Source organism: Dendropsophus ebraccatus, chromosome 8 (genome assembly GCF_027789765.1).
Source record: "Dendropsophus ebraccatus isolate aDenEbr1 chromosome 8, aDenEbr1.pat, whole genome shotgun sequence".
Classification (NCBI taxonomy): domain Eukaryota; kingdom Metazoa; phylum Chordata; class Amphibia; order Anura; family Hylidae; genus Dendropsophus; species Dendropsophus ebraccatus.
Window position 1 is genome coordinate 118,663,142 of NC_091461.1, and position 14,871 is coordinate 118,678,012.

The window sequence follows — 14,871 nt, forward strand, 5'->3', positions numbered from 1 at the left end:
CAGATTCACTTTAAATCTCCCTATAGTCTTGAGATCATTAGGATGTTACATGGATTATGGACTATTACAGTCATTGGCCAAAACCACACAAGGTCTTTTTGGCCGTTTGACGCTGTTTCTTTTGGATGGCCATCAGTTTGGTGCCAAAATGTGGCAATTTTATGCAAATTATGTCTGTAATTTGCATAAAACTGGCACGTTTCGGTGCCGAAATAACAGCTGTCCAGGAAGACGGCCTTCAAACAGCCAAAAAGAGACGTTGTGTGGTCATGGCCATAGGCTGTATCCTTTTTTCCCTGGACTCCCTAGGGCTTCATCCAACTTTTTCAGTAACCGGTAATGCCGAATGATCGGACTCCAGTTATGTTTATCTCTCATTGCTACCTATGCATCTCCCTGATCCATATAGGATCTACAATATATATGCTACACAATAATAAATGCAATGCTCAGATATATTATACCATTTTGAGGTCGGCGCCCCTTTAAGACCTTTTTCCATGTCTTATTACCAGGAGCGGCTTTATGGAGACATGGAGCACAGGAATCCTCGTCTCCTCGGGCCTGGACAACTTCCGATTGAGTGAGATGGGCGCAAAGAAGACAGTCAGCCTAAGCCCTATAGAATTGCTGTAGCCAAATGAGGAGTATGGAGCACATCTGCAGAACGCATTAGGCCGGTTTGATTGGTCCATGTTAAACAAAGATGGGATAGGGTTACATGCATTTTCTGTGGGAGTCCGGCTTGGATTTCAACTTGATGATTTAGTCAGGTGTAAGCATGAAGTTTCCAATTTAAGGAAATAAATCTAAAGTGATTTTATTACCCTCTGCTTTACCCTGACACCCTGCTTCACCCTAGCTCTCTGTCAAAACATATGATGTGTTTATATACGCCGGCCACACGGCTTCAGACTGTCCCGTAAGGCAGCACAAGGCATAAAATGCACGCAGGCTCCATAGGACTCCAATATTTCATCACGGTCTCTCTTCATTCCTCCGCAGTCGTTTAGCCCTCTTCCGAAATTCTTTGCATTTCTGCTTCCTGAAACATGTGCTCTGCCCCACAGCTGGGTATCCCACACATTAAAAGATTTCTCAAGGAAAACTATCTTTCACAAATACAGAGACATTTGTTTTTAATCATCCGGCCTCCCTCAGACAGTCCGCTGGTAGCTGAGTGTACGCGTGGTGACCGAGCGTTTCCCCTCTGAAAGAAATCTCCATGAAAGGCACCTCCTCGAAATGTCTGGGAAATACTGGGTGGCACCCAATATGGCTGCATTACAGAGGATCTAATTCAGCTTCCCTACATATCATAAGAGGGTATTCCCATCGGGGGGGGGGGCTGACCATGTGAACCTCAGGAACACTTGGAGAAAAAGTTTCAAAAAGACTGTTGAGATGAGCAAAGCGAATCTGGCGAATAAATATTTCGGCTGTCAATTTACTTTGTTCGGCAAAGGGAATTACCGCTGATTCGTTAAGGAAATTCACACAAAAAAACAAAATGGCGGTTGCACATGCTCTCTGGAGCGTCACTGGGCGGGAGAAAAGGATTAACCATAATCCCTAGCGCTTCTGAGATGTTAGCACCTCCCCCTCTATATAAGGCGGTTCGGTAACGGAGGCGGCCAGTCGGCTGTGTGTGGAGGAGAGAGCAGGATGGCAGCCAGTAGATAGAGCAGAGAAGGGAGAGACTAACAGAGTGATATAGGGCGGAGAGGAGAGGAATGGCAGAAATTGCATGAATGACTGGCTGACTGACATTTTTTAAACATTTCCGTTTTTTGACCCTTACAAAACAACATGCTGCAACAAATCTTAACAGGTGTGACCCAAAATTTGCTAAATTCGTGAAATAAATTTCCAGCTGCTTAGCTCATCTCTAATAACTACTACTAAATACAGTGTAACCTCTTTCAGAAGATTAATCGTCTACGGACTAAACATCCATGACATGAAATCTGGTCCGGATAAAGGTATGGTCTTCTCAAATAGGGGTGGTCTTTTGGAGAAATGTCACCGTATAATGTATAGAATACACAGAAAGGCCTGGATCTACCAGGGTCTCCATTTTACCTGGTGGAACAGTGGGTTTCCCTTTTGAAGTCCATATTCTCCCAACAGGTCATCGAAATTGGTTATCTTTAGTGTTGAGCAGACCAGTCAAACTGCTTGGGTTCGGCAACATTCTCCAAACCCAAACACTTGGCATTTAATTCCCCAATGGCTTCAGAAGTTGGATGCCGCCCTAGGACTGTCAGGAAAACATGGATATGGCATATAGCTGTATTGATATTTTCCAGGACTCCATAGGGCGGCATCCAACTTCTGCAGCCACCGGGAATCAAATGGCAAACTTTGGGGTTTGGAGAACGTTGATGAATCCAAACAGTTTTACAGGTCCCCTCAGCACTAGATATCTTCACAGCAAACATGATCTTGAATTCTCAACTGACAACTTCACCTTGAATTTTCTTGAGTGATATCTGTATCTGAGATGTTTTTCAGTAACAATTCTGCCAACCACTCTTCAGCTCTGCATTGAGGTTGCGTCATGTATGTTTTCTTTGTTGTCTTCTTCTTGAGGATTGGCGTTCCATCTTGTTTCTTCTTTTAATTAAAACTAAAAACTCCATCTGACAGTTTTGCCTCCTTCCTTCCCGATTCTTCTATCCTCCTTGTGCACCCGACAGAATGTGCCGGGATGTGGAGCGCAGGTCAAGGACGGAAGATTGCTGGAATCCGGCATCCACTAGCGGATTGCTTCAATTAGCTTTTGTTTTGTGTTATAAACGGACTGATATTTGCCAACCAAAAGGCTTTAGTCTGACATCCAAGCAAACAAAACCAATTATAAAGCCGCCATACTGAAATACTTAGTTTTTACTTGCTGCGGACAGAAAACAAATGAAGCAGGATATTGGAGCGGCTTCTTCTGTTTCGGGGGTTCCTGACGTCAGTGGCTGCGACGGGGCATGCAGAACTTCTTCTGCAGAGTGTGCATGCAGAACTTTATCTTTCCTTTGGCACACGTTAGTTCCTAGCAGAAGCATAATTAGGATTAAGGGGGCACATACCAAAGCAGACTATGGGCCCCATGAATCCTAGTATCCAGGGGGCAGTGTATGCACCTCTGGACAGCGCGGCTCTTTAGAGGGGCTCTCGGGGGGGTCCTGGGATGCTGTGAAGGCTGTGTGGTGGAATGAGCTGCTCTGAAGATCCGCGCCACGCCATGCCATCCGGGTAGGGGGGTTGCTTTGATCATACCATGGAGGCAGGCCATGGGCCACATGGGCCCCATAGAAGCTGTGTGGCCTTTGTCCATGATAGCTACTCCACTGTTTCCTAGTTATGTCCGGCTAGAGGACCTCAGATTGAGGCTGAAGTAGAAGGAACGGGACAACCCTATCCACGCTGGGTGACAATCCTGGGTGCCTGAAAGTCATGCCAGGTTAACAAGACAATAGCTAGGTAAGCACCATTTGCAGCGAACTCTACTGCAAGCTGCTAGGTTTCCTTAGGGTCACCCCGACGGCTGGCTTCTCCCACTAGATGAGGCTACGTTCCAGATCCTGTGTCTATCAGTGCCCACAAGATAGTATAGGCGGACATTCATTCTTGTGAGCGTAGAAACTATCTTCTTCAAGAAAAGCTCCCACAAGTGAGACCCCAAGGGTCACTGTCACTACCGCCGGGCAAACAAAAGTTTAACCAAATAACAAAATCCAAATCAGAGTATACAAAGAATGTGCAAAACATTTATCTACTTTCTTTCAGCATATGAGCTGTGATCTACAAGTACATGTATATATATATATATATATATATATATATATATATATATATATATATATAAAAAAATTCCACCAGCGAGAAGCTGAGAGTATTTGTCTATTGCAGGCGAGAAACTGTGAAGAAACGTATTCTGTATATTGCACTGTACCAAGATACTGTATAGCGTGTACCGCACTGAAGAAGATTTTACAGTAAACCTGTTCCTGTTTAAGTTTTCTGAGCCTAAGTGATTACTGCTGCCCCTACACCTGCACTACACCTGTCCTAAACTTAAGAAGCCGTGTGTCAATACATCCAAGGGTGAGGGCATACCACTCCTGGCCACTGTGACAAGTGCCTAATTGATACACCACCATCTCGCCCATATCTTGCAATCCCGGATTACTGCATCAATATATTAAATGTTACCATTAGAATAGACATTACACTGGGGAAAGCAGTCTGTGTTACTAGTGCCGCAGCCATGGTACCCATTAGCCGAATGAGTTGGAATAAATGTCAATCACTGTTCGCTCTGCTACAATGTCCAGTGGCTGCAGCACTAGGGACGCAGACACTTTTACCCAGTGTAATGACTATTCTAATGGTAACATGTATTATATAGACATAAGAAGAGGCTACTGCACTAGTGACACAGGCAGCTTCCCCCAGTGTAATGACTATTCTAATGGTAACATGTATTATATAGACATAAGAAGAGGCTACTGCACTAGTGACACAGGCAGCTCCCCCCAGTGTAATGACTATTCTAATGGTAACATGTATTATATAGACATAAGAAGAGGCTACTGCACTAGTGACACAGGCAGCTCCCCCCAGCGTAATGACTATTCTAATGGTAACATGTATTTATATAGACATAAGAAGAGGCTACTGCACTAGTGACACAGGCAGCTTCCCCCAGTGTAATGACTATTCTAATGGTAACATGTATTATATAGACATAAGAAGAGGCTACTGCACTAGTGACACAGGTAGCTCCCCCCAGTGTAATGACTATTCTAATGGTAACATGTAATCTATAGACATCAGGGGAGGCTCAGTTTCTGCATGCAGCGCTAGGCATATAAATGTGTACCAAGACCAGGGGGGGCTGGCGCCGCTTCCCATGTGCAGTGCTGGCTCAGGTATATCGATGATGTTTTGTTTATTTGGCAGGGGTCGGAGTCCCAACTAAAAGACTTTATGATGCAATTAAACTCGAATGAGTTTAACATCAAATTGACATATAAGGCGAGTGCCCAAAAAATGGAATTCTTGGACATACTTATTGAGAGGGGTGCCGACGGACATTTGGAGACGGATGTCTATCGCAAGACGACGTCTGTGAATGCCCTCCTGCATGCCTCCTCTGCCCATATACCATCTACAGTACAGGCTGTCCCAACTGGACAGTTTTTACGGATGAGGAGAATCTGCTCCTCAGAAACACTGTTTGAGAAACAGTGTAGTGATTTAAAGATGAGATTTAGGGAAAGAGGCTATGGGAGGAGAATTATAAACTCTGGGTATGTACGGGCCAGGAATACACAACGCCAACAACTGCTACAAACAACTGAAAAACAGAAACCTTGTGATGGTGGAATTAGATTTATTTCTACGTTTAATTCTGAGTGGGAAGAGATGCGGAAGGCTATTTCCAAACACTGGGCTGTTTTACAAACAGATCCCATTCTAGCTAGAAAACTGTATCATGACTGTGATCCAAAAACTTTCCGTGTCAGGGGTATAGAAAAAGTTGAAGGAGGGATTAGAGGTGGTAACGTGAGAAAAATCCTTGCCCAGAAGGAATGTCGGTGGATTTCTATACTGGGTACGTTAACCCCGAAAGGGCTGAATGAACAACAGAGCTTTGCTCCTTTTTTGTGATCATTAGTTTTATCCTGCAGATCTTATTTTTAGCCCTTTGTGCTTAGTGTGTAATTTTTAAATTTTTATTTTTATGTTTGTACGTTTTAGTTAAACATGTGATGACGGGGATCAAGTTAAAATATGGGACTGGCACAGCGGCAAGATATGAGGGACAAGTATTGTGGAGACTTATAACATCTGGAAGACCATGAGAAAATCTCTTGTAGGATGGGCAATGGCCGGAATTACGGGGAGGATGTGATATGTATAATATAATATAATTATGTAAATTTGTCACAATGCACTTTAGTATAAATTATTGTTATATAAATGCACAGGAATTAAATTGGTTTTGTGTTGTTTATTACATAGTATAATTGTTATAGGCACTGTAATATATGTATATGTATGCACATTTATGTACACTTATGTAATTATTGTGGAGTTTTTATATATTTATGTTTATTATGATTGATGCACTAAATAATTATTATTTTTGGACCCTATATATTTAATCTATACATTGTGTGATTATGAATTTTTAAATTGTGCACATTGTCACTTTATATTAAGTAATAGATATATTAGAACGTTCACACTACCCGTTTTCTGTTTAACGCAAACATAGATGAGATAATTCATAGTGTCTTATTCTTTCTAAGTCCTCACTTGCGGCTGTGCGCATGCCCTGGGATTTAGGGCAAGGACGTCAGTTCTGGCCGGCCTCTGAATCGCTGAGCACATGTCCATGTGAGTTCCACGCCATGGATGTGCGCTCCAGCGATGAGTGCCGGGAGAATATGACGCGATTTCCGGCCCTCCCACGACATGCGCCGATACCCCGGAAGTGGTTATTTCACATGGTATATAAAGCATGAAGGACAGGGTGATAGACACGCCCCCTGAGGAAGCGTAACCACCCGAAACGAGCGTAGGGGTCAAGCACTACCACACTGCCATGGGTGAGTCAATATGATCGGTTAAGATTGTGTTTATAGATAGTGGCCAGAATTATGTTTTAGTCCAATTTTGGGAGGCCTGCTATGATGTATTAGAGACAGCAACACACATATTGACTCCAGATATTAGAGATTTTTAATTTTTATATTCCATGAGTAGAAGCAGTGTGTTTGTAGGACGCCATTTTTTGTAACCTTTTGTAAACCTGTTTTTATGTGATACATGTTGTTTTTAACTTCCATGTGAAAATTAAATTATGAATTTCAGCTGAAAGCCTTGTTTTCGCTTTTCTTGTATACTATATTTTTTATAAAATAGGCTTTTTATTGGAGATTTTTATTGGGTTAATAAGGATATAGGGGTAAAGGAATAGACCCATAGTTGACAATTTATTGCTGGTACCCATTTCTAATGGTAACATGTAATCTATAGACGTCAGGGGAGGCTCAGTTTCTGCATGCAGCGCTAGGCATATAAATGTGTACCAAGACCAGGATTTAAGCCATAGGTGGTAGAAAAGGAAACACAGACCTTAAAATTTTATTACAAAGTATGTAATATAACTTTTGTTAAAGAGAAATATAGAATCAAGTAAACTTTACAATCAAGGTAAAAGATATAGAATCAAGAAAAAAATTCAAGTATACTTACCTGCAGCCACAGTGCCACTGCTCTCTCATCACCCACTGGTCTCCTGTACAGATGAGCGAACTTACAGTAAGGAAGGTTTCCGCCATGTTTTCCAGGCAGCGGAGTTCAATGGCGCAGCGATCAGGTATGGATTACGCTGAACTTACTGTATGTTTGCTCATCTTTACAGGAAACCAGCTGATGACTGTGAACGGTGGTGCTACAGTGATCTGCACCAAGATAGGTAAGTATAACTTATTATTATTTTTAACCCCCCGCCCTCTCTGTTTTTTTAAGTTTGCCCGGAGTTCCTCTTTAATTAATTTAATAGCTGGGAAGGAATATTATATAATAATATTTTGAAGTTTGTTTTTAGAGATGAGTGAATCGCCCGTCTAACCGAAGCCAAGCGCTTCGTTTGATCGGCAAGTGGCTTATCAGCAGCCTACCTTTCAGCTCTGTTGGTCCTCTTGAGTGTTGGGAAAATCTGGATACAGCAACGGGAAACTGTTTCCCAGGACTGGATCTAGCTTTTCCTGACACCCGGGCTAGAGCAACAGGGAGCGGAAAAGAGTTGAAGGGTAGATGGCTGATAAGCCGCTTGCCGATCAAACGAAGCGCTTGGCTTCGTTTAGGTGGGCGACTCGCTCATCTCTATTAGTTTTAATATAAATAGAATGTTTTTTTATTTCTCTTTATATATAAATGGAATTTTTTGTAAATTTAAAATGATTTAATATTTATTCATTTAAGTAGAAGGGTCCTTTAAGACCAACTATTGCCACAATACCAGCACCAATGCTATTGATTATTGATCACAGCTTGATTATGGTGCAGGCTATATGAACGATTACTGGATTATTTGAACGGCCCCTTACTGCCATAATTCATTGGCCGCACAAATATTCAGATAAATTGAGGTCTTTGTTAAATATGCTGGCATGGCCCGCTTCCAGTGCTGAGTCGCTGGCATAGTCCTGTTTTGGCGGACGAGGCCCCAATAGAAGCGGATTGGTAAATAATTGGTCACTTGTATCCTGCATTTTGTAGTGGAGAATAATGCCGGAGCCCATCCAGCTGGCAGCGACTCCGCGCCTTGTCATGCATTAAGTGACAGCTGTGTAGATGCCGATGATAAAGGACACTAATTGAGCATTAAGATCACACCGAATGACTGACCCACCACTGTCATTATGAGCCGCCTTGGCTTGTTCTGCAGCCAAGAAATGTAAACAGTTGTCATGTGTATCTGATAGGGGTGGTCCGGGAAACATGAGGCTTGGCACAGGGATGCTTAGTCCACTTGTAGGAGCTCCGGCTATTAAACAGAGATTAAGTGCTGCGGATCCCATGTGCTGAGCAAACGCTGACTTCTATCATTCTTGTGGAAGACGAACATCATGGGAAGATGGACGACACTTTATATCGGGAAAACGTTTGCTTTAGTGGAGAATCTAGATGAAGGCTTCATCTCACCATAATTACTAATATATATATATATATATATATATATATATATATATACACTACCGTTCAAAAGTTTGGGGTCACATTGAAATGTCCTTATTTTTGAAGGAAAAGCACTGTACTTTTCAATGAAGATAACTTTAAACTAGTCCTAACTGTAAACAAATCCCCTCTATACATTGCTAATGTGGTAAATGACTATTCCAGCTGGAAATGTCTGTTTTTTTGGTGCAATATCTACATAGGTGTATAGAGGCCCATTTCCAGCAACTATCACTCCAGTGTTCTAATGGTACAAGGTGTTTGCTCATTGACTCAGAAGGCTAATTGATGATTAGAAAACCCTTGTGCAATCATGTTCACACATCTGGAAACAGTCTAGCTCGTTACAGAAGCTACAAAACTGACCTTCCTTTGAGCAGATTGTGTTTCTGGAGCATCACATTTGTGGGGTCAATTAAATGCTCAAAATGGCCAGAAAAAGAGAACTTTCATCTGAAACTCGACAGTCTATTCTTGTTCTCAGAAAAGAAGGCTATTCCATGCGAGAAATTGCTAAGAAATTGAAGATTTCCTACAACGGTGTGCACTACTCCCTTCAGAGGACAGCACAAACAGGCTCTAACCTGAGTAGAAAAAGAAGTAGGAGGCCGCGTTGCACAACTAAGCAAGAAGATAAGCACATTAGAGTCTCTAGTTTGAGAAACAGACGCCTCACAGGTCCCCAACTGGCATCTTCATTAAATAGTACCCGCAAAACACCAGTGTCACCATCTACAGGGAAGAGGCGGCTGCAGGATTTTGGGCTTCAGGGCAGAGTGGCAAAGAAAAAGCCATATCTGAGACTGGCCAATAAAAGAAAAAGATTAAGATGGGCAAAAGAACACAGACATTGGACAGAGAAAGACTGGAAAAAAGTGTTGTGGACGGATGAATCCAAGTTTGAGGTGTTTGGATCACAAAGAAGAACGTTTGTGAGACGCAGAAGAAATGAAAAGATGCTGGAAGACGCATGGCCTGATGCCATCTGTTATACATGGTGGAGGTCATGTGATGGTCTGGGGTTGGTGCTGGTAAGGTGGGAGATTTGTACAGGGTAAAAGGGATTGTGAATAAGGAAGGCTATCACTCTGCACCGCCATGCCATACCCAGTGGACAGCGCTTGGTTGGAGCCAATTTCATCCTACAACAGGACAATGACCCTAAACACACCTCCAAATTGTGCAAGAACTATTTCCAGCAGAAGCAGCAGCTGGTATTCTATCATAGGTAATGGAGTGGCCAGCGCAGTCACCAGATCACCACCCCATTGAGCTGTTGTAGGAGCAGCTGGACCGTATGGTACACCAGAAGTGCCCATCCAACCAATCCAACTTGTGGGAACTGCTTCTAGAAGCGTGGGGGGCAATTTCTCCAGCTTACCCCAACAGATTAATAGCTAGAATGCCAAAGGTGTGCAATGCTGGAATTGCTGCAAAAGGAGGATTCTGGGACGGAAGCAAAGTGTGATGGAAGAACAATGTTATTTCACATACAAATCATTAGTTCTAACCTTGCCAATGTCTTGACTCTATTTTCTATTCATTTCACAACGTATGGTGGTGAAGAAGTGTGACTTTTCTTGGAAAACACAAAATTGTTTGAGTGACTCCAAACTTTTGGTGCACTTTTTAGAAAATAACTGTCAATCTTCCTCGGTCTGGGGCCTCCTGTGAGATCTCACCTTGAAGGAGTAAGGATGATTCTGAAATAGGTCAGAAATTAGGAGAACCTGGTCAATGACCTGAAAAGAGCTGGGACCACAGTCTCTAAGTTTTCTCAAAGCAATACACTACACCATTATGGATTAAAAACCTGCAGGGCACGTAAGGACCCCCTGCTTACACTAGCATCTGTCCAGGCTGGTTTGAAGTTCGTCAATGACCATCTGGATGATCCTGAGGTGGGGTGGGACAATGTCATGTGGTCAAAATAGAATTTTATGTCCACTCACCATGTTTGAAGGAAAAAGAAGGATCACTACAACCCGTGAAGCAGGAGGGGGAGGAAACATCATACTTTGGGGAGGGCTTTCTGCAACGGGGCGGGACAACTGCACCTAATGGAAGGGAGGATGGATGGGGCCATGTATGGCGAGATTGTGGCCAATAACCTCCTTCCCTCAGTAGGAGCAGTGAAGATGGGGGTCAATAACATTGAAGAATATGTCACTGTGTGATCAGTGCGATCAGTAACAGAGAAAAATATGTCACTAACAGAGCAGAAAGTATTGACTCTGCTTTATATGTTTACAGTTGGATTATTTTTCCATTGGTTTCATAAAAATTAAAGGAATTCTCCTTGGAGGGAAGGTTTCCTCTCTTGCTGTTCCCGCCTGGGGCTGGACCTTCTAATGTTCTTTCCGTTACCATGTGTCAACAGGGAAACATGTATAACTGTAATGTCTGCCGTCCCTATCTGGGTATTTTTACAGGGCGGGATGGGAAGCATTTTCCACTATAAGCCATTTACTGCAATATGGAGGAGAAGGTCGCTGAGCTGGGAGTCCAAGTGATTTGTACTGGGATTAGAACTGGTGATTTTCTTCACACTGGAAAAAGAGAAGACGTCCATGTGGTGGTATCTCCTATGGGAAGGAGCGCGTCTGGTTTCTGCCTCCACCTACAGCAGTTCGGTTAAATAGATAGAAGATAGATAGATAGATAGATAGATAGATAGATAGATAGATAGGAGATAGATAGATAGATAGATAGATAGATAGATAGATAGATAGGAGATAGGAGATAGATAGATAGATAGATAGATAGATAGATAGATAGATAGGAGATAGATAGATAGATAGATAGGAGATAGATAGATAGATAGATAGATAGATAGATAGATAGATAGGAGATAGATAGATAGATAGATAGATAGATAGATAGGAGATAGATAGATAGATAGGAGATAGATAGATAGATAGATAGATAGATAGATAGATAGGAGATAGATAGATAGATAGATAGATAGGAGATAGATAGATAGATAATAAATAGATAGATAGATAGATAGGAGATAGATAGATAGGAGATAGATAGATAGGAGATAGATAGATAGGAGATAGATAGATAGATAGGAGATAGATAGATAGATAGATAGATAGATAGATAGATAGGAGATAGATAGATAGATAGGAGATAGATAGATAGATAGATAGATAGGAGATAGATAGATAGATAGATAGATAGATAGATAGATGATAGATAGATAGATAGATAATAAATAGATAGGAGATAGATAGATAGATAGATAGATAGATAGATAGAAGATAGATAGATAGATAGATAGATAGATAGAAGATAGATAGATAGATAGATAGATAGGAGATAGATAGATAGATAGATAGATAGATAGGAGATAGATAGATAGATAGATAGAAAGATAGATAGATAGATAGATAGATAGATAGATAGATAGATAGATAATAAATAGATAGGAGATAGATAGATAGATAGATAGATAGATAGATAGGAGATAGATAGATAGATAGATAGGAGATAGATAGATAGATAGATAGATAGATAGGAGATAGATAGATAGATAGATAGATAGATAGATAGATAGATAGATAGATACAGAGATCTTTTTACAACTAGGCCTGAAAGCATTACAAATGGGTGACCTCTGCTTTTAGACTAGAAAAAGTTTCACCATCATCACAGCTTGCCTGGTAGCATAAGAGGCAGAGATCATGTGACCTCTGTCTCAGAAAGGAGGGGGAGGACAGAGGAGTGTAGACAGAGTGGACCAGGAAGTGAGGATTCATGTATTAGAAACCTATTACACAAGCTTAGATTATGGATGGGGATAGAACAGGGAAAAATTCTTAACTGGAGTTCCCCTTTAAGTATAGAGGCCATTGATTTTTCATTGAGATATATGTATAGAAAAACCAAGTCAGGTCATAAGTTGATGCAATCTTCCCGCTCTCAGTGGACTTTCCCTCTGCCGGCTTTACTAAGCATTTGAACTGGAGAAACTTTGAAGATGTAGGAGATACATATATTTGACATTTTGCATTTTAAACACTTTAAGACTGATCTCCTTTAAGCCCAGTGTAATGTAGACTTTTGCAGTATGTCAGACATTAAGATGGTATCGTAGGTTTGTGAGGCCAGACATTCCAGGCTCGCTCTCCACCATCATTCATTTTACTGTATTCACCTCTCCATTCGATCTTATCAGGATTTGCATTAGTCGTTTGGAGAAAAGAAAACAGATTTATTCAGCAAACTGCTTGTGATTGGAGTCTGACGTCTTTACTGTTCTCTTCTGGGCTGACATAAGAAAACATATCCTAATCGGGAGAACTTGTCAAGGAACAATCATAGAGATTGTTTAACACAACTTACCGGGAGAAAGAAATGCAGAGAGGGATCCGGGGAACTCATAACAATTGGAGGCTTTCTTTTTTTTTTTTTTGGCTTGAGGGAAAATGTTAAAAGTCTTGTAAAGTGTCTGGGGATCAAGTTAAAGGGGTACTCCAAAAGAGATTTTTTTTTTTTATTGGAAGCTTAACTAATATAGATTAGTAAATTACTTCTTTTTAAAAATCCAGTACTTATCAGCTGCTGTATGTCCTGCAGGAAGTAGTACATTTTTCCCAGTCTGATCCAGTGCTCTCTGCTGCCACCTCTGTCCATGTCAGGAACTGTCCAGAGCAGAAGCAAAAACCTCTCCTTATCTCCAGACTGGAAAGAATACCCACTTCCTGCAGGACACACACAGCAGCTGATAAGTGCTGGATGACTTGAGATTTTTTAACAGAAATAAATTGCAAATCTCTGGGACTTTCTGGGTCCAGTTGATTTGAAAGAAAACTTTTTTTGGCGAACTACCCCTTTAACATGCGGAACATTGAGATGAGTGCAACTGGAGCATGCTTATGTGGGACCGTTCTGCATTTGATTACCTGTGGCTGAAGAATTTGGATGAAGCCCCAGGGAGTCCTGGAAAACACATCTATGGCCTATGGCTGTATCCATGTTCTGCAGGACTGTAGGCTGCATCCAACGTCTTCAGTCACTGGTAATCAAATGCCGAATAATTGGACGACTTGAGTGTGCCGAAGTTGCCCTCATCTCTAGCCGGACATAATGGAGGTTATTTTAAGTGGGAACAATATGGTTCAGAGGTCCATGATGTAGGGGGAAATGTGGCAGCTGGCGGGGACAGAGGGGAATTTGATAACGACTAGGAACTTACCTCTCCCTGCGGTGAGCGGCGTGACCGGCCTCGGGACCGCCACCGATGATGTTACAATGCCTGTCCCCGCTGATGGACTTCTCCTTTAACTACTAAGTATGTACACAGGTAGAGAGTGAAAATATATATAGTTTTTAACTTTAAAATTTTTTTTTTAACTCTTCGTATCCATCTCCTTTTGGTCCATCTAATTTGCTTCCTTATCCTATTTTACCCCCAACACTTCCCCCTATTTTAATTCCTAATTCCTTTCCTTTTTGTCCAAACATCCCTTCATCTCTATTCCTGCACTTTTACACCTCTACCACCTTTGGCGTCCATCACTTCCCTTATTTGCGGTACACAGTGGTGCCTTGGATTACGAGCATAATTTGTTCCGGGACCGTGCTTGTAATCCAAATCCACTCTTAAACCAAAGCAAATTTTCCCATAAGAAATCATAGAAATACAGACAATTGGTTCCACCCCCAAAAAAATAATGATTTATTATTCTGAATAAGATGTAAAACAGATGAAACAAACATTCAGAAACAGCAGAATCTGTGATATATAAGTTACTGTACAGTAATGGAGAGGATGGGAAACACAAGGGCGGACAGAGACTGCAAGGAGCATGAAGGAATGAGCAGGACAGATGTGGGCACATACATGCAGCGCTCTCTGTCCGGGGAGAGAGGGGTTACAGCTATGGAGAGATTACCTCCACAGTCCTGTCCTCTGATGTAAGCCCCAGCCTGAAGTCTGCTATGATTTGGAAGGTGAGGGAGACTTCCTGGGTCAGATTACAGGGCTGTAGACCCCGCTATGCAGACCATGCCCCTCCCCCACTCCCCCTCCCACCCAGTACAGGGAGCTCTTACACCAAAGCAATGCTCTTAAACCAAGTCACAATTTTGAAAAACTGTGAGCTCTTAAAC